Here is a 27,117-nt window from a genome sequence, read left to right on the forward strand (position 1 = left end):
GCCTGCCTCCTGATGTATAGACATAGATTTTGAATGTGTATGCTATCCATACATGTTATCCGGGGATACGGTACCCTTTCTAACCTTTGTGCAATCACGTGCAATCCATACTGGGCCTAACACCGTATGAGCCTGCCTCCTGAGACATATATTTTGAATGTGTACGCTATCCATACATGTTATCTGGGGATACGGTACCCTTTCTAACCTTTGTGCAATCACGTGCAATCCATACTGGGCCTAACACCGTCTGAGCCTGCCTCCTGAGACATATATTTTGAATGTGTACGCTATCCATACATGTTATCTGGGGATACGGTACCCTTTCTAACCTTTGTGCAATCACGTGCAATCCATACTGGGCCTAACACCGTCTGAGCCTGCCTCCTGATGTATAGACATAGATTTTGAATATGTACGCTATCCATACATGTTATCCGGGGATACTGTACCCTTTCTAACCTTTGTGCAATCACGTGCAATCCATACTGGGCCTAACACCGTCTGAGCCTGCCTCCTGAGACATATATTTTGAATGTGTACGCTATCCATACATGTTATCTGGGGATATGGTACCCTTTCTAACCTTTGTGCAATCACGTGCAATCCATACTGGGCCTAACACCGTCTGAGCCTGCCTCCTGAGACATATATTTTGAATGTGTACGCTATCCATACATGTTATCTGGGGATACGGCACCCTTTCTAACCTTTGTGCAATCACGTGCAATCCATACTGGGCCTAACACCGTCTGAGCCTGCCTCCTGAGACATATATTTTGAATGTGTACGCTATCCATACATGTTATCTGGGGATACGGTACCCTTTCTAACCTTTGTGCAATCACGTGCAATCCATACTGGGCCTAACACCGTCTGAGCCTGCCTCCTGATGTATAGACATAGATTTTGAATGTGTACGCTATCCATACATGTTATCCGGGGATACGGTACCCTTTCTAACCTTTGTGCAATCACGTGCAATCCATACTGGGCCTAACACCGTCTGAGCCTGCCTCCTGAGGCATATATTTTGAATGTGTACGCTATCCATACATGTTATCTGGGGATACGGTACCCTTTCTAACCTTTGTGCAATCACGTGCAATCCATACTGGGCCTAACACCGCCTGAGCCTGCCTCCTGATGTATAGACATATATTTTGAATGTGTACGCTATCCATACATGTTATCTGGGGATACGGTACCCTTTCTCACCTTTGTGCAATCACGTGTAATCCATACTGGGCGTGAGAACGGCTGGCGAGCTGTTAAGCAAGCTACAGCACCTGTGGTTTACACACGTAAGTTTTTAATTTTTTCAGGAATGACGGTTAGGCCTAATTCCGGAACTGCGGTTGACCTGCACTTACTGGGAAATCATCGTTCGCGGGTAATAATTGTAATCAGTGATCCCCATCACTAACGTTGTTCAGCGGGTTATCTGCACCCGTAAGCGACAAACGCTGGCCTTTTCAGTGTAGCGCACATGCAGCCACGGACATGTAAGGGCATGACACACCAGTTATTGGCCAATCTCATGTGCCAGAGCCTCACGTGTCCCTCTAGTAAGCCGGACTCGGACCGCGGGGCATGACGGAGTCTCGTTCGTTAACGGAATTAAGCTTGCAATGTGTGCATCTGTTCTGTAGCTGGCATGGTTGAGGTTTCCCAGGTGGAGTCGAATTTAACCGTAGGCTCCACTCCTGGTGGTGCCCTTCTGGACATTCCTTTAAGGTTCAGCTTTGCAACCATACTGCCCACGTAAAACAAAAACATTTTCCTTCATGAACGCTGTTTGGAGGGTCATGACTCGTGGGAATAACGCCGCCCAATCAGTTAACCTGCTAGAGAGATCCTTCGTTGCTCCCAAGCATGACATCACACTCCCTAGGAAGAAGGTAATGCCACTGTGGCGACCGTACTCCTGGGGGCGACACAAGTGCGCTGATGCCCAGCCACTGCTCGATGAATCTGCTGGTACATTGACCCAGACCACTACATTCCCCTCGCACGCTACACGACCTGAATCTGACCCTGATGAAACTCAGGTTACCCTTCCCATATACAGTTCCATCTTACACGGTGACAAAGAGGAAGCTGCAGATGAAAGTGCAGGTTCGGCCCACCCGCCATCAGACACACCACCGTACTATCATGGGCCCTGTGCCAGTGCCGTCGCCAACGAGTGGGCCCCCCTGCTTGCCCAGGATCACAGCACTTGCAAAGTTGAAATACTGTGCAGTGAGATGGAAGATGGGGACGACGAGGAATCCAGAGAAGTACAGGGATTCCCTAGCGAGGAGACTTATTTGATTGTTTTCAATGTTGGGACAGCAATTTTTGGGGAGCACTATACTCTGGAGAATGATAGATGGGGCCCACCATACACTGGAACATTCCAAAGGTGGACATCAGACACTGGTGCAGCATTTACAGGGCCCATTATACACTAGAGCATTAGAAATGGGGCCCATTATGTTTGGAGCATTATTTGGGCCCATAAGACAGTGGAGCTTCATCCATGGGGACCAACATATACTGTAGCATTATGTGGAGCTCATCATATACTGTTTCAAACATTATATGGGACCAATGATTCTGTATGGAGAAATAGATGGGCCTCGTCATGAGATGTAAAAAGTGAGGTATTTTTCATTGTACTATACCGCTATTTCTCTGCCGTATCGGAGCATGATGAGTTGTGGTATGTGTTAAAGGGGCGCTCTTTCGCCCAGGGCACATGAAAACCTGCAGCCAGCCCTCCCCCCCCACAACTTTAGCCAAATAACCCCCATTTTTCAGTGCGTAACTTGTATTATGAAGTTAATTAAGGTTGACAAGCTTAAGTAAGAAAAATTGATGCTTTTGGCATTCAAATGGGCACTGTAGGTGTGTTTCCTGTCCTCCTCTCACTGCCGACTTTTATTCCCCATTGACTTACATTGGGTTTCGTGTTTCGGGACGACCCCGACTTTTCCCTATAATCGGACGATCTTGCTCGACCCGACTTTTAGAAAAGTCGGGTTTCACGAAGCGAAACGCGACCCTAAAAAAACAAAAGTCGCTCAACTCTATTAATAATCCTTCACACACATGATTCTTTACATAGGTGGCTGGGGAAGGGAAGAGAATATTTGACAGGAAAAAGCACAGAGGAAGCTTTTTTCTCAAAACAGACTTATTTCGATCTAGGTAATCAATCCAGTTAATTTCTGGCATATATAGTCCAACAGAACCAAAATTCTCCTTCACTGCTAAGTATTAAAAAAAAGAGGGGGTCTCCTTGCTTAAGTCAGAGCAGATAGCCCAACGATTTAAGGAATATTTCAGGGATCTTTTTAGTTCCCAACAGAATCATACATCAGAGTGAATAAATGAATACTTAAATCATATTGAGTTTCTTAGACTTTCTGTTAAGTGTCAATCAATTTTGGTTTTGAAATACATGATGCCATAATGTCTCTTTCTAATGGGAAGACACCAGGATCAGCTGGCATGCAGGTAGAGCTATGTAAAAGATATATTGACCAAATGGTCCCTGCACTACTACAAACCTTTTCCAAAGCCCTCTCAGGGGACTCCCTTCTTCAATCTTTTTATGATTCCACTATTGTGGTGATCCCTAAGCCAGACAAATCAGTTGAGGAATGTTGTTCCTATCACCCTATATCCCTCTTAAATTCGGATTATATGATACAAAAATTTTGGCAAATAGATTAAAACCAGTAAATTTAAACATCATCCATGAGGATAAATCTGTTGTTATGCCTGGAAGATCAACATCATCCAATATACAGAGGGTCTAGGTGCTAACTAAAATGGGTCATAGATGGGGAAGCCATAGACATTTGCCTCTTTGGATACTACAAAGGCCTTTGACTCATTGGAATGGAATTTCCTTTATCATGGACTCCTTAGATTTGGCTTTAGTGAAAAGTTTTGCTGTTGGTTTGAATTGCTTTACCCTAGGCCACGAGCTAATGTCCTAGTGAATGGAATATTTTAATTTGGAAAGGGGAACGAGACAAGGATGTCCCCTGTCTCCGATACTCTTTGCCCTAGCAATAGACCCTATTTCTCTTAAAATTAGGCAAGACCCTATGGTAGAGGAAACCACAACAAATGCCAGATTGGATAAAGTTGGATTATATGCTGCCGACTTAATTATTTTCTTGTCAGTAGTGGAGCAATCCTTTCTGAGAGCAATCAATTTAATTAATCAATTTTGGGGACCTATCAATAGAGTTGAGCGAAACGAGTCAGCAAAATTCAGAATCCGCAAACTTTTACTAAAGTCGGGTTCCGCTGATCGAAACCCGACCATAGCGTGAGGGTGGCCATGAGGTCGCCGACTTGAGCGCCAAAGTCGCGTTTCAAATAATGCTTCCAGTGCCTTTTCTCTGCCAATCATCAAGGATGCACACTGTGAGCAACGCGATTATGTCGGCAGCGGCCCCCACCATATTAGAGAAGGGCATGCAAGTGATTGGCTGGCTTTGTGTGGTGTCACAGTGCCTATAAAAGGCCGTGACCGCCGACCGCCATCTTACTTCTGCCGATCTTAGAATAGGGAGCGGTGCTGCTGCTGATTGTGAATAGAGAGAGCGTTAGGAAAGAAGAAAAAAAAATGGCTACTGCTGATAGCGCTTTTCACTGTACAGTTAGCGTGCAGTGAAAGGGGAGAATTTTTGTTGTGTGCAGCAGCGCTGGTGGTGATTAGGCTGCCTTTAAAGGCTACCTGATAGCTGCACTGCTGTGTGCACACTGCTGTTCAAACTGCTTTTTTCAAAGCACTCGAACTTTTATTATTTTGTTCTGCTCAGTTACCGAGCGATCATTTTTTCACACACCGTATAGCGGTGTACGCTCCTCACACACTACCGTGTATTGACTGGTATCATGGACAAATACAAGCTATCTGTGTGTGACTCTGGAAAAAAAAAGAGGAGATTTTCCATTTTTCCAGACCTACACCGTATAGAGCTGTCCGCTTTTCAAACAGTATCGTATATTTGCTGTTTGATTACAGTCAAATCTATACAGAGACAGCGTGTGTGTGACTCTGGAAAAAAAAAAGAGGAGATTTTCCATTTTTCCAGAACCACACCATATAGAGCTTTCCTCTTTTCAAACAGTATCGTATATCTGCTGTTTGATTACGGTCAAATCTATACAGAGACAGCATGTGTGTGACTCTGGAAAAAAAAAAGAGGAGATTTTCCATTTTTCCAGACCTACACCGTATAGAGCTGTCCGCTTTTCAAACAGTATCATATATTTGCTGTTTGACTACAGTCAAATCTATACAGAGACAGCGTGTGTGTGACACTGGAAAAAAAAAAGAGATTTTCCATTTTTCCAGACCTACACTGTATAGAACTGTCTGCTTTTCAAACAGTATCGTATATTTGCTGTTTGATTACGGTCAAATCTATACAGAGACAGCGTGTGTCACTCCGTATAAAAATAGACGGAGATTTACAATTTTCCATACAGACACCGTATAGAGCTGTCCGATTCTCAAACAGTATTGTATATCTGCCGTTCACATTACGGTCACGTCTATACAGAGTCAGCGTGTGTGTGTGTGACATTCGTAAATACATATACGGACATTTCCATTTCTCCATACATCATATTGAGCTGTCCGATTCTCAAGCAGTATTGTATAACTGCTGTTCGCATTACAGTCACATCAATACAGAGTCAACATGTGTGTGACACTCCGTAAATACATATACGGACATTTCCATTTCTCCATACACCATATTGAGCTGTCCGATTCTCAAACAGTATTGTATATCTACTGTTCACATTACAGTCACACCTATACAGAGTCAGCGCGTGTGTGTGACACTCCGTAAATACAAATACGGAGATTGTTAGTTTCACCAAAAACGTATACAGCTGTACACTTCTGATACAGTGCCATATATCTGCTTGTTGGATTACGGTCAAATACATACTGGGAGAGCGTCTGTGACTAACAAAATATATGCAGAGATTTAATTTTTTTTAATACACCTTACACAGCTGTACGCTCCTCATACAGTACCATCTCTCTTCTGGTATTTTTGGTACATTTTCCCAAACATGAGGAAGTATGGTGGAAGAGGCCGCGGACATGGGCAGGGGGGCGCAGCTGGTACTGATGTTGGTGGTGCATCGGCTGCTTCTGGCAAAAGCACAATAGCAGCTAAGGCAGGAGGTGTTGAGCCTGCGTCATCGTCTGGCTCAAGAAGGCCTTTAAGGTTCACTTTTCTGGGAGTAGGTAAACAGCTTTTAAAGCCGGGGCATCAGGAACAGGTTTTGGCGTACATTGCCAAAACAGCCTCCAGCTCTATTGCCTCCTCTTCTGAAGTTACAAAAACTGCAAGCACAGAGTCGTCAGTGCAGGCTTCTGGTCAGGAAGAACACCTTTCCTTGTGTCCTTCACCCACACCAAAAGTGAAGGATGCGGCAGCCCACACTTCAGATTACTCCATGGAGCTCTTTTCACATACCATGCCTGGGTTATCAAGTCAAATCCTGAATTCCCCAGTCCAAGATGAATCTGACATGGAGTGCACTGATGCACAGCCACTGCTAGATGATTCTGCCGGTACATTGACCCAGAGCACTACATTGCCCTCGCTGTCTACTGAGCCAGAATCTGACCCTGATGAAACTCAGGTGCCCCTTCCCGCAAACTATACCACCTTACACGGTGGGTGACACAGAGGAAGGTACAGAGGAAGGTGCAGATGACATTGAAGAGGAGGTGATGGATGACCCAGTTCTTGTCCCGGATTGGCATCCATTTGGGGAAGAGGGTGTCGCTGGCATTAGTTCATATAAGGAGAAGGATCCGCAGCAGGCATTGACATCGCAGCAGCGGTTATCTGGCAGACCCGTAGCTGTCCAAAAATATGGACCAAAAACCAAAAGAGTGGCAGTTCAGCTTGGCCAGACGGTCAACTTAGCACAGCGTGCAAGCGCAGAAAATGTATACCATAAAAGGAAGAGTGCAGTGTGGCACTTCTTTGTCCAAAATCCTACTGATGAGGCAAAGGTTACCTGTAAGAAGTGCAGAAGGACCTTTTGCCAAGGTAAACAACTCAGAAATTTGAATACCAGTTGCATACTTAGACATTTAACCACCATGCACTTGCAAGCATGGACGGACTACAAAACCTCAGGTAGCACATGTGCACCTGCTCCGACTGAACGCAGCCAGCAACACTCCATCTCTTCCACTACTGTAAGACCACCGCCAATGTTAAGCACACCACCAGCACTAAATGTTGAGGTGTCGTCGCAAGGCCAAAGCACTCAGGGAATCACAATGGTTTTGCAACGAAACACAGAATCTAGGCCATCACCACCACTACCATCACCAACCCCCTCTCACTCCGTCTGGTCCACCACTAGTTCCCCCATGTGAAGCTCTCCACTCCAGACCACCCTACCAGACACTCTGAGTAGGACAAGAAAGTACTCATCCTCTCATCCGCGTACACTGTGTTTGAACGCCTACATTGCCAAACTGATCTCATTAGAGATGATGCCCTACCGTTTGGTTGAAAGCGAAGCTTTCCGGGAGCTCATGGCCTACGCAGTCCCATGCTATAACCTACCCAGTCGGCACTTCTTTTCTCGAACAGCTATCCCAGCCCTCCATCTGCATGTGAAAGACCGCATTGTCCATGCACTCAAGCAATCAGTGAGTGGAAAGGTGCACCTCACAACAGATGCATGGTCCAGTAGGCATGGCCAGGGCCGTTACGTGTCCATCACCGCGTGGTGGATGCAGGCTCAACAGGGGACAGCAGCGGTGGAACAGTGCTGCCTAGTCCACGGTATAGGAAACAGTTGGCTGTAGGCGTTCGACCCTCCTCCTCCTCCTTAAGTGAAAGCTCGTCCACAGAGCGCAGTCACACGAGCACTCCATCCGCAGCTGCCAGTGTTGCACACGAGGTGTCCCACTATCGAACAGCTAGTAGTAAGCGTCAGCAGGCTGGTTAAAGATGATGTTTTTAGGCGACAACAGACACACCGCGGAGGTACTGGCAGACTACTTGCAGCCATGGCTGGGCAGTCAACATCTTGAGGCAGGCAAGGTAGTCAGTGATAATGGCCGTAATTTTGTGGCAGCCATAGGCCTTGCAAAACTCATACACATACCTTGCCTGGCTCACACTTTGAACCTGGTGGTGCAGTGCTTCCTAAATAATTATCCGGAGTTAACAGCCCTGCTCCATAAGGTGCGAAGACTGTGCTCGCACATCCGTCGCTCGCCCATACACTCCAGTCGTATGCAGAAGCTGCAGCGATTGCTCCACCTCCCCAAGCACCACTTAATCATAGACGTTGCAACAAGGTGGAACTCCACCCTGCACATGGTTGAGAGGCTGTGCGAACAGAGGCAGGCTGTAATGCATTTGTGGGAGGATACACAGGCAGGCAGTTTGAGGGAAGACATGGAATTGTCGGGGGTGCAGCGGTCAAAGCTGAAAGACCTCCGTTAAAGTCCTTCAGTGTTTTGAGGAATGCACACGGCTGGTAAGCGCAGACGACGCAATCATAAGCATGAGCATCCCACTTATGCGTCTACTTATGCAAAGTTTGACGCACATTAAGGATCAGGCGTCTGCAGCGGAGGAGGAACAAGAGGAGGAGGCAGGAAGCCTTGATGACAGTCAGCCATTGTCTGGTCAGGGAACTGTCCTGGATGAGGAGGAGGAAGAAGAGGAAGAGGAGGAGGAGGAGGGGGATTGATTATTTTGGGGAGGAGGATGCTTCTCAGGGGCCAAGAGAAAATGTTGGCGTTCCAAGGTCAGGTACAGGGTTTGTGCATGACTGTAGGGATGTGGATTTGCTAGAAAGTGCCCCTCCACCCAGCAGTGGCAGTGCATTATTGACACCTGGAACATTGGCCCACATGTGTGATTATGCCTTGCGGATCCTAAAAAGGGACCCCCGTATTGCCAAAATGATGAAGATTGACGACTACTGGTTGGCCAGCATCCTCGATCCACGCTACAAAGGCAAATTACACAACATCATGCCACAGGAGAACCTAGAGATAATATTGGCTAACAAACAAGCAACTCTGATAAACCGTTTGTTTGAGGCTTTCCCAGCACACAGCAGTTGTGCTGGTTCTCCCACGAGCCGTAGTGGGCACAATGGAAGAGGTATTCGTGGTGCACACAGCCGAAGTGGCATTGGAGACAGGGATTTCATGACCATGTTGTGGACTGATTTCTCAAGTACCGCTCACATGACTGGTAATAGGGCATCGTTTGCAAGTGACATGAGACATCAGTTGTCAACTATGGTTACAAACTACTTCTCCTCCCATATCGATGTCCTCCCTTACAGATCATTCCCCTTTGAGTATTGGGCCTCAAAACTGGACACCTGGCCTGAATTGGCACAATATGCCTTACAGGAGCTCTCTTGCCCTGCTGCTAGTGTGTTATCTGAAAGAGTCTTCAGTGCTGCTGGATCAATCCTGACAGAAAAAAGGACCCATCTGTCGACCCAAAATGTTGATGATCTAACCTTCATTAAAATGAACCATGCATAGGTTTCAAAGGGAAGGTCTGCAGTCTTGGGCCTTTTCTTTACCCCTGAACACCCTGGAGAGTGTCTGTGGATAGGTTTTTTGACCCCCTAGGACTAATTTATGATAAACTTGACCGGGTCAGCTTGGCGGAGGACACAATCATGGGTCTCTCTCAGGGGAAGTTCTCAACCGAGTTCTACTGCTCAGAATTTAGGCGATGGTCCCCCGAGGTGTCCTGGAAGACTCAGCACTCAGGTGCCAATTTCGTATAGGACTATCTGATCATCTAAAGGATGCTCTGGCCCTTCATGCACCGCCAAGCTCCCTGGAAGAGGCAATGATGCAGGCTGTCCATATGGATTGCAGACCACGGGAGAGAGGGCTCATCCAACTCATCCAACGGGAGGCAATGTTGCTACCGGTCAAGCCAGAGTTTGTGCCTCAAGCTGAACCCATGGAGGTGGGGGCCACCACCTTCAAGGAGAGGGAGAGGAAACAGCAATGGGAAGGCAAGCTCTGCTTTTACTGTGATGCTCTGGGACATTGGAAAAAGGACTGTCCCTCTTGTCCTTCGACCTCCAAGGCATCAGGAAACGCCTAAGTCTGGGTAACTGTCGAGGAGGTTACCCAGACTTTCAGGTACATTTTTCCTCATTTCTTAAAGTACTGCTTAAAGTGGAACTTGGTGATAGGAATTGTTTTACACCCACTTCGACTTTTGTGGACTGTGGGTTGTCGGTGAACCTGATTGACTCTAATTTGGTGGCCAATTGCAAGTTAGGGACAGTTAGGTTGGAAAACTCCATGAATGTTGTGACCATTGATTCTACACCCCTCACTAAGGACGGGATCAATTATGTCTCTGAAGAATTTATTCTCAAGGTGGGGCTGTACACCAGGAGTGCATTTCATGTTTTATTTTGGACAATCTTCCTGTGGGGCCGGTGTTGGGGTTTCCCTGGTTGCAACTACACAACCCAGTTATTCATTGGGAGGCCCGGGATATTGTGAAATGGGGACCTAATTGTTCCAATGATTGCTGTGTTTCTGTATCTGTGTCATCCGTCAGTCTGGAGGGTATTTTGGAGTACCTGAAGGACTTTGAGGATGTTTTCTCCAAAAAAGAGGCTGAGGTTTTACCACCACACCGCCCCTTTGATTGTAGTATTGACCTAGTTCGTAATGCTAAATTGCTCAAGGCCAGTTTATACAATCTCTCTGGTCCAGAGCGAGTTGCCATGAAAGAATATATCTCCGAGAGTCTTCGTAAAGGACACACTCAGGGTACACTAGGTCAGTTGCTCTCACCGAAGACATGAACTTTCACTGACATCAGTTGCCAGCCACAGCGCAGGGAAATAGCCACCCACACACCAGAGAGATGCAGAGAAGGCTAACCCCCGCCTGACCAGGTTGGGAAGCAGAAAGCAAACCCCGACCTGGATCATGACATGTATTGCCATTTCTAGCCTCTAAATCATTAAGTTATTAAGTTTGACAAATTGGTTATTGTCCCAACAAATGGTTGAGTGCAGTGTCCTACTTGCCCTAATTTTTTTATTGTTTAAAATATATAGTTATTCATTAAAATATTGTAATATGCTACAGGGAAAATATACTATTCAAAATATATATGATGCAATATTGGTAATAGTATCCTGTATTGATATCTCTTAATATTGATAACATAATCTGATGCATATCCTGTTAATGTATACTTTGTTTATTCTGAGGTATTTTTCAATAAAAAGAGTTTAGCATCCATGTGTCTACTCAAACTGTCAGAAACAGACTCCACGAGGGTGGTATGAGGACTCAACATCCAGAAGTGGGTGTTGTGCTTACAGCCCAACACCATGCAGGGCAGTTGACATTTGCCAGAGAACACCAGGATTGTCAGGTTCGACACTGGCGACCTGTGCTCTTTATGGATGAGAGCAGGTTCACACTGAGCATATGTGCCAGATGCTACAGAGTCAGGAAATGCGAGAACGTTCTGCTGCCTGCAATACCTTCCAGCATGACCGGTTTAGCAGTGTGTCAGTAATGGTGTGGGGAGGCATTTCTTTGGAGGGGCGCGCAGCCCTCCATGTGCCAGCCAGAGGTACCCTGACTGCCATTAGGTACCAGGATGAGATCTTTAGACCTATTGTGATATCATATGCAGATGCAGTGGGCCCTGGGTTCCTTCTGATAAATCACAATGCTAGGCCTCATGTGGCTGAAGTGTGTCAGCAGTTCATACATGATGAAGGTATTGATGCTATGGACTGCCTTGCCTGTTTTCCAGACCTGAATCCAATTGAGCACATCTGGGAAATCATGTCTCGCTCCATCCACCAATGTCACGTTGTACCACAGACTGTCTAAGAGTTGACTGACACTTTAATCCAGGTCTGGGAGGAGATCGCTCAGGAGAACATCTGCTGCCTCAGCACTTGTAAGGAGGTCATACAGGCACATGGAGGCCAAAGATACTACTGAGTATTATTTCCTTGTCTTGAGGCATTTCCACTGAAGTTGGATCAGCCTGTAATTTGATTTTCCACTTTGATTTTGAGTGTCATTCCAAATCCAGATCTCCTTTGCATATAAATTTTGATTTACATTGCTAAATTTTATGTTTTATTGTTCTCAAGGCATTCCACTATGTAATGACTAAAGGTTTGCAGCTGGAATATTTAATTCAGTGATATCTAGGATATGGAATTTTAGTGTTTTCTTCATTCTTTTGAGCAGTGTATATATACTCAGTGGCATATAAAAGTTTGGCCATCCCTGGTCAAAATTAGTTATTGTGAACAGTTAGGCAAGTTAAAGATGAAATGATCTCTATAAAGTCTAAAGTTAAAAATGACACATTTCTGTTGTATTTTAGACAAAAAATAAAAAATATTTTCATCTTTTACATTTTAAAAATGGCAAAAAGGAAAATGGGACTGCACAAAAGTTTGGGCACTCTTGGAGAATTGTGTGCTCAGATAACTTTGATCAAGGATTCAGACCTTGATTAACCTGTTAGTGTTATGGCTTGTTCACTATTATCGTTAGGAAAGGCCAGGTGATGCCAAAAAACAGCAGCCATGGATTCTTCTAAGCAGCAGCCTAGCACTGTGAAAATGAAAATTCTACTCAACACAGGAACCGTTTCCATTTAAAAGTTCACGCTGGTTTATTGGTGCTTCATAAGCCATGCCACATGCAAAGATAAAGAAATGGCTTTTAAGTGCAGTTAACACTAACTAAATCGTTCCAACAAAGTCAGTTTAGATGCAGTCCAAGACACACAGGCTGGATATCATCCAGCATACCGGCTCAGTCTGGAGACATCACACAAAAGGTCTTTTTACCGCCAGACATAGGGATATGTGTCATACAGACTTCATTATATCATGTGAAATACACCGAGAGGTGAAAATATGGTGAGCAGCCTTCCCCCCTAACTCTTCAGCTGCTCACAATTAGAGCTGGACCTAACATGGTCGATTAACCCCTTTTAGTACTATGTGTACTAGAGAATTACTCCAGGTTTATAACACAGAGGACATGCACCTCTGTGATGCATATCTCCCATCCACTGTATGTCAGTCAGGCACTTTACAATATCCTTTTTAAAATGTGGAGCTCAAAACTTTATCCCATATTCTAGATGTGGACTTTCAAGCGATTTATAGAGGGGTAACAATACATTGGGACCACAGAATTTTATCTCTTTTTTTATACACCTTAAATCTTGTTTGGTTTTGCAGCTGTTGCTTGACATTGAATACTGCAGCTCACCTTACTTGTAACAAAGAATACCCAAGTTCTTCTCCTGTTCTGTAGTCCTAAGAATACTCCCGGTTAATGTAAATGCCACAATAGGAATTATCCATCCTAGGTGCATTATTCTACATTTATCAAAATTAAATCTCATTTACAAGTGTTTACCTATTAAGACATCTTATCCAGGTTGTTTTGTAATATTAAATGCTGTGGAAACCGCTGCAACATGTGCATGTTGGCTGCAGACAAAACTAATTTTTTTCTCATCTCAAGGAGACATACATTATATTGATATTTTTATTAACTGTGATACTCATAACATAGTATACTTACAATTGTATAATATATGCAACTTATGCAGTGTGCTGTATATCGGATGCACTAAAAGAAAATTGAAACAAAGAATTTCCGAATACAGAAGCAATATTGTCAAGAAAAATGCGTCCTTTTCTGGTGCAGCCAAGCATGTTGTTGCCGAACATGATGGTGATCTGTCACACTTTAAATTTTTTGGAATAGAAAAAATCCATTTTCACCCTAGAGGAGGCAGTTGGCAAAAGCACCTTATGTTATGGGAGATATGCTGGATATTAAATTAAGATAACAAATACCCTAACGGTATGAATTACAAAAGTGATTTTTTTTATATATATATATATATTTATTGAAGTTTTGTTATTTGTATTGTTACCTCTGTTGGTTGATTCATATGTATGTTCTCCTTACACACCTGTTATGCATCTTTCCTCAATAACAGGTTTCTGTGATTGGTCCTGGCTCGTTTAAAAATAGACTATTGTTATTCTTGCTATTCTATGATTAAGGGCGTCCTGGATGCTATAAACGCATCAGTTTTTTAACCCGGTATGTCATTTTTATGGTTTGCTAAATAAAATCCTTGTTTTATTGATGTGCTGGAAGTGCCACTCTCCATCTTTTTTCTGTTTTGTAATATAGTACTGTCAAGGTCAGTTTTTAATATCCTAGATAGTTTGGTGTCATCAGAAAAGACTGACACTTTGCTCTTAATCCCATTCACAAGGTCGTTAGACCATTAACCCCCAGAGATATTTTCGTTTTTGCATTTTCATTTTTCGCTCCCCTTCTTCCCAGAGCCATATCTTTTTTATTTTTCCCTCAATATAGCCATATGAGGGCTTGTTGCTTGCGAGATGAGTTGTACTTTTGAATAACACCATTGGTTTTACCATGTCTTGTACTAGAAAATGGGAAAAAAATTCCACGTGCGGTGAAATTGCAAAAAAAGTGAAATCCCACACTTGTTTTTTGTTTGGCTTTTTTAATAGGTTCACTAAATGCTAAAATTGACCTGCCATTAAGATTCTCCAGGTCATTACGAGTTCATAGATACTAAACATGTCTAGGATCTTTTTTATCTAAGTGGTGAAAAAAAATTCCAAACTTTGTTAAAAAAATGCACCATTTTCCGATACCCATAGCGTCTCCATTTCTCATGATCTCGGGTTGGGTGAGGGTTTATTTTTTGCATACCGAGCTGACGTTCTTAATTATGCCATTTTAATTATGCCATTTAATGCAGATACGATCTTTTGATTGCCCAATATTGCATTTTAATGCAATGTCGTGGTGACCAAGAAAACGTAATTCAATTTTTTTTCTCGCTATGCCATTTAGCGATCAGGTTAATCCTTTTTTTATTGATAGATGTTTGATTTTTTTATTGTTTTATTTTGAATGGGGTGAAAGGTGGTGATTTGAATTTTTTTTTTTTTTATATATTTTTACTTTTGGCATTCTTCAATAGTCTCTATCGGAGACTAGAAGCTGCCACAACCCGATCGGCTTTGCTGCATAGAGGTGATGCTCAGATCGCCTCTATATAGCAGATTTACTAACTTGCTATGAACGCCAACCACTAGGTGGCGCTCACAGCAAGCTGGCAGTGACAACCATAGTGGTCTCCAGGAGACCTCCGGTTGTGATACCAACACACCTACATCGGCTATTCCGGGCACATGTCAGCTGTTCAAAACAGCTGATATGAGCCGGCAAAGATTTGGTCTCACCGCCGGAGCCCACATCAAAGGGAGGAAGTCCGAAATCAGCATAAATGTACGCCCAATGTCGGAAAAGGGTTAATAAAGACATTAAAAAGAATTGATCCTAGGACAGATCTCTGAGGTCCCCATTGCTGACTCTATCCCATTCAGAGAATGTACCATTTTTGACAACTCATTGCTTCCTGTCTTTTAGCCAATTCCTTACCCATCTGCAAATAGTTTCCCCCAGTCTTTGCTCCTGTATCTTCAGTATATGACTGTTATTTGGTACAGCATCAAATGCCTTTGCAAAGTCCAGATAAATCACATCAGCATTACCAACATCTAGATTTGCACATGTTGGCTAGACATGACTTATCTTTCATGAATCCATGCTGGTTGTCAGTTATTGTAATATTCTCCGCAATATATTTCTTCTGGTCATCTCTTATAATGCCCTTAAAAACTTTGCACACTAATGATGTCAGACTTAGGGTCCCGTTTCACATAGCGACGCACCAGCGATCCCGACAACAATACGACCTGGTAGGGATCACTGGTGCGTTGCTACATGGTCGCTAGTAAGCTGCCAAACAGGCAGATCTCTTCAGTGACGCACCAGCGATCCTGACAATGCTGGTGCGTTGTCACACAGCAGCTATTCTGAACGATTCCAGCCTGCGTCCCTGAGTTCTGCGTCGCCAACTATGAAAAAATGGCCCAGGACATTCTAGCATGATCAGCGATATTCAGCGGGGTGGGGGCGGTCGCCACTATGTGTCACATGTAGCGAGATCGCTGGCGAGATTGCTGTTGCGTCACAAAATCGGTGACACATCAGCGATCTCGCCATGTGAGACGGGGCCTTAACTGGACGGTAGTTGCCATGGATCCACCTTCTTACATTTCTTAAATATCGGTACCTCATCAGCCATTCTCCCATCCTGTGGCACCAACCCTGTTACAAGAGAGTCTAAGAATATGAGATACATTGGTCTGTCAATTACTGAGCTCAATTCCCTCAGTATCCGTGGATAAATGCCATCTGGGCAAGGGAATTTGTCAATGTTTAATTTGCTCAGATGCAGACATACTTATTCATGTGCTAAACTAGTTATATCAGGTGATGAACTTTGATTTTTGCCTTGTTGACTGATCCCTGGAACAATCAGTTCATTGGTGAACACCTATAAAAAGCGCCTGTTTAATATCTCAGCCTTTTCTTTGTCCTCTATAAGTATCTTGTTGTTATCATCTTTTAAAGGGCAGATACCATGCAGTTTTTCTTTTTTGACAGTGGGGTATTAATCATTTTTGAGATAGTTATTTTAATGTTGCTGGTGATTTGTTTCTCTGTAGAAAACTTTACTAGCTTGAGTTATTTTTTATATTTCTTATTGAGATCTTTATACTCCTGAAATGCTATTTCTGTATTCTCAGCCTTCAAGATTTTGAATGCCCTTTATTTTTGTTTTATTAAACTTTATACTGTCTTATTTATCCATAGTGGTTTCTTTTTATACCTGAATATTTTATTACCAGAGGGTATAGGTTTTCTACATGATTCTAGTAGTATATCCTTAACCCCTTCACCCCCAAGGGTGGTTTGCACGTTCATGACCGGGCCAATTTTTACAATTCTGACCACTGTACCTTTATGAGGTCATAACTCTCGAACGCTTCCATGGATCCCGGTGATTCTGACATTGTTTTCTCGTGACATATTGTACTTCATGTTAGTGGTAAAATTTCATTCAAATAACTTGCGTTTATTTGTGAGAAAAACAGAAATTTGGCGAAAATTTTGAAAATTTCGCAATTTTCCAACTTTGAATTTTTATGCCCTTAAATCACAGCGATACGGCACACAAAAAACTTGATAACTAACATTTCCCACATGTTTACTTTACATCAGCACAATTTTGGAACCAAAATTTTTTTTTGTTAGGAAGTTATAAGGGTTAAAATTTGACCAGCGATTTCTCATTTTTACAACACCATTTTATTTTTAGGACCACATCACATTTGAAGCCACTTTGAGGGGTCTATATGATAGAAAATACCCAAAAGTGACACCATTCTAAAAACTGCACCCCTTAAGGTGCTCAAAACCACATTCAAGAAGTTTATTAACCCTTTAGGTGCTTCACAGGAATTTTTTTGAATATTTAAAAAAAAATGAACATCTAACTTTTTTTCATAAAAAAATACTTCAGGTTCAATTTTTTTTATTTTACCAAGGGTAACAGAAGAAATTGAACTGCAAAAGTTATTGTGCAATTTGTCCTGAGTACGCAGATACCTGATATGTGGGGGGGAACGACTGTTTCGGTGCATGGCAGAGCTCAGAATGGAAGGAGTGCCGTTTGACTTTTTCAATGCAAAATTGGCTGGAATTCAGATTGGACGCCATGTCACGTTTGGAGAGTCCCTGATGTACCTAAACAGTGGAAACCCCCTACAAGTGACCCCATTTTGGAAACTAGACCCCCCAAGAAACTTATCTAGATATGTGGTGAGAACTTTGAACCCACAAGGGCTTTACAGAAGTTTATAACGTACAGCGGTACAATTAAAAAATCATATTTTTTCCACAAAAATGATCTTTTCACCCCAATTTTTATTTTCCCAAGGGTAACAGGACCCTAAAAGTTATTGTGCAATTTGTCCTGAGTACGCTGATACCCCACATGTGGGGGTAAACCACTATTTGGGCTCATGGCAGAGCTCGGAAGGGAAGCAGCGCCATTTGACGTTTTTGGCTGGAATTGAGATCGGACACCATGTCGCGTTTGGAAAACCCCTGATGTACCAAAACAGTGGAAACCCCCCACAAATGACACCATTTTGGAAAATAGACCCCCTAAGGAACTTATCTAGATGTGTGGTGAGAACTTTGAACCCCCATGGGCTTCACAGAAGTTTATAACATAAAGCCATACAATTAAAAAATCATATTTTTTCAACAAAAATGATCTTTTCACCCTCAATTCTTATTTTTCCAAGGGTAACAGGACCCTAAAAGTTATTGTGCAATTTGTCCTGAGTACGCTGATACCCCATATGTTGGGATAAACCACTATTTGGGCGCATGGCAGAGCTCGGAAGGGAAGCAGCGCCATTTGACATTTTTGGCTGGAATTGAGATCGGACACCATGTCGCATTTGGAAAACCCCTGATGTACCAAAACAGTGGAAACCCCCCACAAATGACACCATTTTGGAAACTAGACCCCCTAAGGAACTTATCTAGATGTGTGGTGAGAACTTTGAACCCCCATGGGCTTCACAGAAGTTTATAACATAAAGCCATACAATTAAAAAATCATATTTTTTCAACAAAAATGATCTTTTCACCCTCAATTCTTATTTTTCCAAGGGTAACAGGCCCTAAAAGTTATTGTGCAATTTGTCCTGAGTACGCTGATACCCCACATGTGGGGGTAAACCACTATTTGGGCGCATGGCAGAGCTCGGAAGGGAAGCAGCGCCATTTGACGTTTTTGGCTGGAATTGAGATCGGACACCATGTCGCGTTTGGAAAACCCCTGATGTACCAAAACAGTGGAAACCCCCCACAAATGACACTATTTTGGAAACTAGACCCCCTAAGGAACTTATCTAGATGTGTGGTGAGCACTTTGACCCCCCCAGTGCTTCACAGAAGTTTACAACGCCCGGGCGTGAAAATAAAAAATTCGTATTTTTTCCACAAACATGATCTTTTAGTCACCATTTTTTTATTTTCCCAAGGGTACCAGGAGAAATTGGACCCCAAAAGTTGTTGTCCAATTTGTCCTGAGTATGCTGATACCCCATATGTGGGAGAAAACTACTGTATGGGCACACGTCGGGGCTCGGAAGGGAAGTAGTGACGTTTTGGAATGCAGACTTTGATGGAATGGTCTGCGGGTGTCATGTTGCCTTTGGAGAGCCCCTAATGTACCTAAACAGTGGAAACCCCCCACAAATGACACCATTTTGTAAACTAGACCCCCCAAGGAACTTATCTAGATGTGTGGTGAGCACTTTGACCCCCCCAGTGCTTCACAGAAGTTTACAACGCCCGGGCGTGAAAATAAAAAATTCGTATTTTTTCCACAAACATGATCTTTTAGTCACCATTTTTTTATTTTCCCAAGGGTACCAGGAGAAATTGGACCCCAAAAGTTGTTGTCCAATTTGTCCTGAGTATGCTGATACCCCATATGTGGGAGAAAACTACTGTATGGGCACACGTCGGGGCTCGGAAGGGAAGTAGTGACGTTTTGGAATGCAGACTTTGATGGAATGGTCTGCGGGTGTCATATTGCCTTTGGAGAGCCCCTAATGTACCTAAACAGTGGAAACCCCCCACAAATGACACCATTTTGTAAACTAGACCCCCCAAGGAACTTATCTAGATGTGTGGTGAGCACTTTGACCCCCCCAGTGCTTCACAGAAGTTTACAACGCCCGGGCGTGAAAATAAAAAATTCGTATTTTTTCCACAAACATGATCTTTTAGTCACGATTTTTTTATTTTCCCAAGGGTACCAGGAGAAATTGGACCCCAAAAGTTGTTGTCCAATTTGTCCTGAGTACGCTGACACCCCATATGTGGGAGAAAACTACTGTATGGACACACGTCGGGGCTCGGAAGGGAATCAGTGACGTTTTGGAATGCAGACTTTGATGGAATGGTCTGCTTGTGTCATGTACGTTTGGAGAGCCCCTGATGTACCTAAACTATTGAAACTCCCCACAAGTGACCCCATTTTGGACACTAGACCCCCCCACGGAACTTATCTAGATGTGTGGTGAGCACTTTGAACCCCCAAGTGCTTCACAGAAGTTTATAACACTCGGACGTGAAAATAAAAAAATCATTTTTTTCCACAAAAATGATATTTTTGCCCCCAATTTTTTATTTTCCTAAGGGTATCAGGAGAAATTGGACCCCAAAAATTGTTTTGCAATTTGTCCTGAGTAGGCTGATACCCTACATGTGGGGGTAAAACACTGTTTGGGCGCATAGCAGAGCTTGGAAGGGAAGGAGCACCATTTGACTTTTTCAACTCAGAATTGGCTGGAATTGAGATCAGACGCCATGTTGCATTTGGAGAGCCCCTGATGTGCCCAAACAGTGGAAACCCCCAATTCTACCTCCAACCCGAACCCCAACACGCCCCTAACCCTAGCCCTAACCCTAGCCCTAGCCCTATCCCTAGCCCTAACCCTAGCCCTAACCCTAGCCCTAGCCCTAACCCTAACCCTACCCTAACCCTACCCCAACACACCCCTAGCCCTAACCCTAGCCCTAACCCTAATGGAAAAATGGAAATAAATACATTTTTTTTATTTTATTATTTTTCCCTAACTAAGGGGGTGATAATGGGGGGTTTGATTTACTATTTATGGCGGTTTTTATGTTTGGCGGCTGTCGCACGCTAAAAGACGCTTTTTATTGTAAAAATAGTTTTTGCATCACCACATATTGAGAGCTATAATTTTTCCGTATTTTGACCCACCGAGTCATGTGAGGTCTTATTTTTTGTGGGACGAGTTGACGTTTTCATTGGTACCATTTTCGGGCACGTGAAATTTTTTTTTTCGCTTTTTATTCCAATTTTTGGGACGCAGAATGAACAAAAACCAGCGTTTCATGAATTTCTTTTGGGGGGGGTGCGTTTACACCGTTCCGCGTGCGGTAAAATTGATAAAGCGGTTTTATTCTTCGGGTCAGTACGGTTACAGCGATACCTCATTTAGGTCTTTTTTTATGTTTTTGTCGGTTTTATGCAATGAAAACTATTTTATATAAAAAATAATTATTTTTGCATCGCTTTATTCTGCGAGTTATAACTTTTTTATTTTTTGACTGATGATGCTGTGTGGTGGCTTGTTTTTTGCGGGACAAGATGACGTTTTCAGCGGTACCATGGATATTTATATGCGTCTTTTTGATCGCGCGTTATTGCACTTTTTGTTTGGCGGTATGATAATAAATCATTATTTTTTGCTTCGTTTTTTATTTTTATTTTTTAAGGGGTTCGCTAAAGGGGTTAACTAATGGGACAGTTTTATAGGGCAGGTCGTTACGGACGCGGCAATACCTAATATGTGTACTTTTATTGTTTTTTTTTTTATTATTTTCAAAAAATGAATTTATTGGGGAATATTTTTTTTTTTTTTTACTAATTTATTTGGCGTTTTTTTTAATTTATTTTTACACTTTTTTTTAATTTTTTTTTTACTTTATTACATAGTCCCAGGTGGGACATCACTGTCCTGTGACAGATCGCTGATCTGTCACATCACAGATCACTGTGACAGATCAGCAATCTGTCACAGGCAGTGCACAAGGCTTCCTCATGCCTGCGCTTTGCAGGCACTGAGGAAGCCAGCTTCCCCAGGCCCCCGAAGGCCCCCGTTGCCATCTTGGATTCGGGGGCCTGGAGGAAAGGAGCCCCCCGCAGCAGCGCTGCACATTGCGCTGCCGTGGGGGGCTCAGGGAAGCACGGAGGGAGCCCCCTCCCTGCCGATGCTTCCCTTTAACTCCCGATACACCGCGATCGCGTTTGATCGCGGTGTGCAAGGGGTTAACGTGTCGGGGGCGGTCCGTGACCTCCCCTGACACATTGTGCCGGGTGTCAGCTGTGATAATCAGCTGACACCCGGCCGCGATCAGCGGCGCTCACCACGTGGGCGCCGCTGATCGCGGTAGACGTACTATCCCGTCCCCGGTCATACGGGCCCGGGTACCGTGGAGGGGATAGTACGTCTCATGTCAGGAAGGGGTTAAACATGCCCCATTTAAGTTCGGTATCCCCATTAGAATGACATGGTCTCAGTCTACACAATTAAGTTCCTCCCTTAATTTGTTGAAATCATCATTCCGAACGTTCCAGCTTTTTTTCATTTCCCTTTTGGAATGTTTTATTGAATATTAAATTGAAACTTACTATATTAAGGTCACTGCATCCCAAATGCTCAGATGTAGATCTGAAATTGTATCTAGTCTATGTAATAGGATCAGATCCAGCAGATTATCTCACCTGGTTGGTTCAGGTGGCAGAGACCCTCATTTGCCCCTCCTCCACATGGGTCCTGTGCAACCTTTTTGCAAGTCAAGTGATGCCTCATGTTTGTTGTCTGACAATGTATGTGCTTTTCACTTAAGGCCCCTTTACATTTAGCGATGCACCAGCGATCCCGACCAGCGATATGACCCGCTCAGGATCGCTGGTGCATCGCTAAATGATCGCTAGTGAGCTTCCACACAGGAAGATCTCACAGCGATGCAGCAGCAATACAGCGGTCATTACTTACCTTTCAGACGCGGCGATCCTGACATCCTTCGTCCGCGTCCACGCGTCGCTCGTCGGTGCCAGCAGGAAGCGCCCGACGAGAAATGGAGCTGCGCGATATCGCGCGATCAGCAATGGACAGCCGGGGAGCCGGTCGGAGGTAAGTATCACACATAGCGATATCGCTAGCGATATCGCTGCTGCGTCACCAAATCGGTGATGCTTTAGCGATATTGTTAGCGATATCGCTATGTGTAAAACCCCCTTTACTCTTGTGTACTGTGAAATATGTTGAAGCCATGTATATTAATAATGTGTTACGTTCACATGATTTTATTGTGGAAATTTCCCTTTAATTATCTATGTGTTTCATATGTAATTGCTGCCTGTGTATAGTTAGGGACAGCAATAAGTTAACCTGGTGGTCTGGGCCCGCAGCAGAAAGGTGGCAGGAAGCTGCTGTTTCCAGTGAGTAGCCCGGGCACGGTTGCCCTGGGCAGGTGTGTAACTGCGGCCGGGGTATTGCCAGACCCCAGGAGGGAATAGAATCTGTTGCCCCTTGACCTAAGGATGGCAGCGACAGCTGGAGCATTGCCAGACCCCTGGAGGGAAAGAATCTGTTTCTCTGGGACTTTAGGACAGCAACACGGGCTCAGGACTGTGTGGGTGCCCCGCCGAAGAGACTTGAAGTGTCCAAATCCCGGCATATGGACTACTCCTTTGTTTCAGCTACCATGGCTGTTGTGGGTACGGCTGTGGATATTGCTAGGGAGAGAGCAGGAAACCAGTGTTGCAATTGAATTCATCTCTGTTATTAAAGTTTGTTCCCTGTTGGACTACAAGTTGTGCCTGAGGATTGTGTCCATCCGGTCCATCTCTGTGTTTGATGTACAAGGAGCCGGGGTGTCTGTGGACTGTGTTTTGTGGGTGAACTCAGTCAGGACTACCACTCCGGTGCCACCTTGTTACATACCAACTGAGAGAGTGGTGGTCGATGCTGCTTCGGCATTTCAGCTGCTGTGCCCAGTCGACGAGGATTTGGCGCAGGCTTCGGGCGTTCCTATGCCCAGGTGGAGTGGGGGCACAACAGGCCCCTGAAGAGTTCCTCTGCATTGCGCCTCCCAGCGGAAGCAGGATGGCGTTTTTCCGGGGCCTGAGGCATGTAGGCAGCAACCACAGGTTGGGGCCGGGCAGCGGCGACCGCGGGTGGCAGTGAACAAGCTGCGGGCTGGGATCGGGCTGCCGTGGCCGCGGGCGGCAGCGAGTAGACCTCAGCCGCGGGCTGTAGTCATTCCACAGTGGCCGCAGGTGGCAGGGGACAGGCCACAGCAGCGGGCTGGAGTCGTGCTGTGGTGGCCGCGGGCGGCAGCGGATGGGCCGCAGCCGCGGGCTGGAGTTGAGCGGCGGTAGCCGCAAGGAGCACAGTCGGGCAGTCGGTGTCTCTCTGCTGTACGGCTCGGTGCCGTCTCTCTCCTGTCTGCGGTGAGTCTCCCTACAGCCGCTGCTCTCTTCTTCTAGCTCTCGCTCTGGCTCTGGCTTTCTGGCGCCCTCTAGCCTTCCTGCTTCTTCTCTCCCGCTCTGTCGAGTGCCCCCTGCTGGCGTCCTCAGCTCCTTTTATACTTGCTCCACACCCGTCCGTTCTAGAACCCTCTCTGGTCCGTCCTCCAATTATGTCCCCCAGAAGCAGTCCCCCTAGGAACCTTGGTGACAGTCCCCTTGGTTGAGGTCCCGTTACACAGCGGGGACTCCCCCTCCTACATCCTGTATGCTCACCAGTCCTCGTGAGAGGGTTTGGAGGAGCCTGGGTCGGTTTTTCAAAATGAAAGTATTTTCTGCCACACGATCTGGTCCTCTTCTTAGCATGCAGGGGGTTTGCCAGCTGTTGACTGCTCGCAACATCATGGTTTGACTGTGGTGGAGTCATCTGGGGTGGTGGAAGATGGTGGACTGACTGGATCTGCTGGAGTATTAATTTTTTAAGTGTCCGTTTGTACCGCCGGATGGTCTTCCTCATCGTCCTCACTCCATACTGCTGGCGGAGGTTCTGAGACCTGAGGAGGGGCCTCGGATCATGCAGGGTCTGTAGAAGTACAGAGTCGAAGCATATTGCGGTGTATGGGGCTTTCTTGGCGCAGTACTCGGTAGGGACTTTATTCCCAGCGGGGTTCCAATTTGTTTTGGGGGCGCTGATCTTGTACGAGTACACGATCTCCTGCTTGGAGGTCAGTGAATTGAGGTGGGGTCCTCCCCGGGTGTTCCAGGTCCTGAAGTTTTGTGTGGATGATTCGGTGCAGGGTTTGCAGCCGATACCAGTGATTCCAGACCCACAAGGAGTCCCCTGTCCATGGTTGCTCCTCCTCCGGGTTTAACTCTACCTCCATGATCCCCTTGCCTTCCCGGACGAATAGCAGCGAGTACGTAGTGTAGCCAGTAACTCGGTGCACCTGGTTGTTATAAACCCAGACCAGTTCGGGGATGTATTCGGCAAGCTGGCCTTCCGGTCGCTTTCCAGGGTGCGTAGAATTTGGATTAATGTCCAATTAAATCGCTCGCAGGCCCCGTTTCCTTGAGGGTGGTATGGAGTGGTTCAGGATTTATCGATACCATATAATCGGTGTAATTCTTCCATTACTTTTCTCAGGAAGCACGCACCTTGGTCTGAATGGATCCGTTGGGGTAGCCGTATATTTGGATAAATTTTACAAATCGCGTAGGCGGACGATTCCGCAGTTTGATCTCAGGTAGGGGTTACCACGGCGAATTTGGTGAAATGGTCCACCATGACAAGACAATGTTCATACCCCTGGTGAGCGGGACCGATGGTTAAATAGTCTATCATCAAGAGTTCAGGGGTGCCGCTGTTACAATTGTCTGCACTGGAGCCTGTTGCTCGGGATGTTTAGTTAATTCACACAGGCTGCACGCACGGCAAACTTCTTCCACTGCGGCCTGCAACCGGGGATGGTAGGCCATTTGTTGTAGCCACTGAAAAGTCTTTTGTGCCCCAAAATGAGCCCCCTTTTCATGGGCCTCGCAAGCAAGTTCAGTGAGCTGGACTCCCGGTATTGCTACCTGCCAGGCTGTCGCTGATGTTGAACACAACACTGCCTTTTGGTACAATAGTCCCCCTTTGATCACCAGATTCTCCCATTGACGTAGCATTAGTAAAGTGTCTCGAGTCAGTATTTGCCTTTGGGTGTCGCTGGGTAACCGGCCCGTGGCCACCCATTGGCGCAGGGGTCCATTCTCTCCATCTTCCTGCTGTTGTTGGATCCATTTATCCTGGGATTGTTCGAGTATGCCCCTAGAGGGTCCTATGTGGGATTGCTCTCGGGTTGTAGCTGTGAATCCAGCGGGGGCCAGAGCGAACGGGGTTTCCTCTCCTTCTAGCTCGTTGTCTCGGCTTCGCCCAGGAATCGTACGTCGCATCCTGGAAAGGGCATCGGCATGCACATTCTCCGCTCCCCATTTATAGGTGATTTTATAGTTGAATTTGGCCTTTCGGGCCACCCATCGTTGCTCCATGGCCCCCAATTTGGCATTATCAAGGTGGGCCAGTGGGATGTTATCAGTTAATACTACTACCTCAGAGCCTGCCAGGTACTCAGCGAACCGCCCTGTCATGGCCCACACTACAGCGAGGAGCTCGAGCTTAAAGGAGCTGTAATTGTCGGGATTACGTTCGGAGTCATGGAGTGATTGACTACCATAAGCGATCACTCTTTCTTAGCCATCTTGGTATTGTGACAATACAGCCCCTAGCCCATGTAAGCTCCCGTCGGTGTATAGTATGAACGGCTGCGAGAAATCCACGTAAGCTATCACTGGGGCGTCCGAGAGTGTGGTTTTGAGATCTCTGAAGGCCTCTTCCTGCGGTTCTCACCACTGAATCTTCCAACTATTCGCTCCGGCAGGGGCTCTCTTCAGCAGATCGTGCAGGGCTCGGACCCGGTGGGTGAAAGTCTTTACGAAGCGACGGTAATATCCGGCCAACCGCAGAAAGGCTCGCACATCTTTTACCGTCTCGGGAGTAGGCCACTCCCGTATCATAGAGACCTTCTCACGCCCTCGGCGGAAACAACATTCCCCAGATAGTCGATTTGCATGCGAAATAGATGGCACTTCTGGGGTTTCACCTTCAACCCGTACTTTTGTAGCCGACCGAGCACCTGTCCCAAACGTTGCAAGTGGTCCTCAAACGTGGTGGTGTAGATGATGATGTCATCCAAGTATATTAGGGTGGCCTCAAAGATTAGGTCACCCAGACACCGCTCCATTAGTTGCTGGAAGGATCCTGGGGCTTTGGCCAGGCTGAACGGCATACGGTTGAATTCGAACAGTCCCATGGGCAAGATGAAAGCGGTTTTGCGCGATCTTCCTCTGACATTGGCACCTGCCAGTATCCACTGGCCAAGTCCAGGGTAAGGAAATATTTTGCCTTCCCCAGGGCTGACAGGGACTTCTCCATACGGGGAAGCAGATATGAGTC

The sequence above is a fragment of the Dendrobates tinctorius genome, unplaced genomic scaffold (genome assembly GCF_039654945.1).
Source record: "Dendrobates tinctorius isolate UK_male_01 unplaced genomic scaffold, ASM3965494v1 ptg000051l, whole genome shotgun sequence".
Taxonomy (NCBI): domain Eukaryota; kingdom Metazoa; phylum Chordata; class Amphibia; order Anura; family Dendrobatidae; genus Dendrobates; species Dendrobates tinctorius.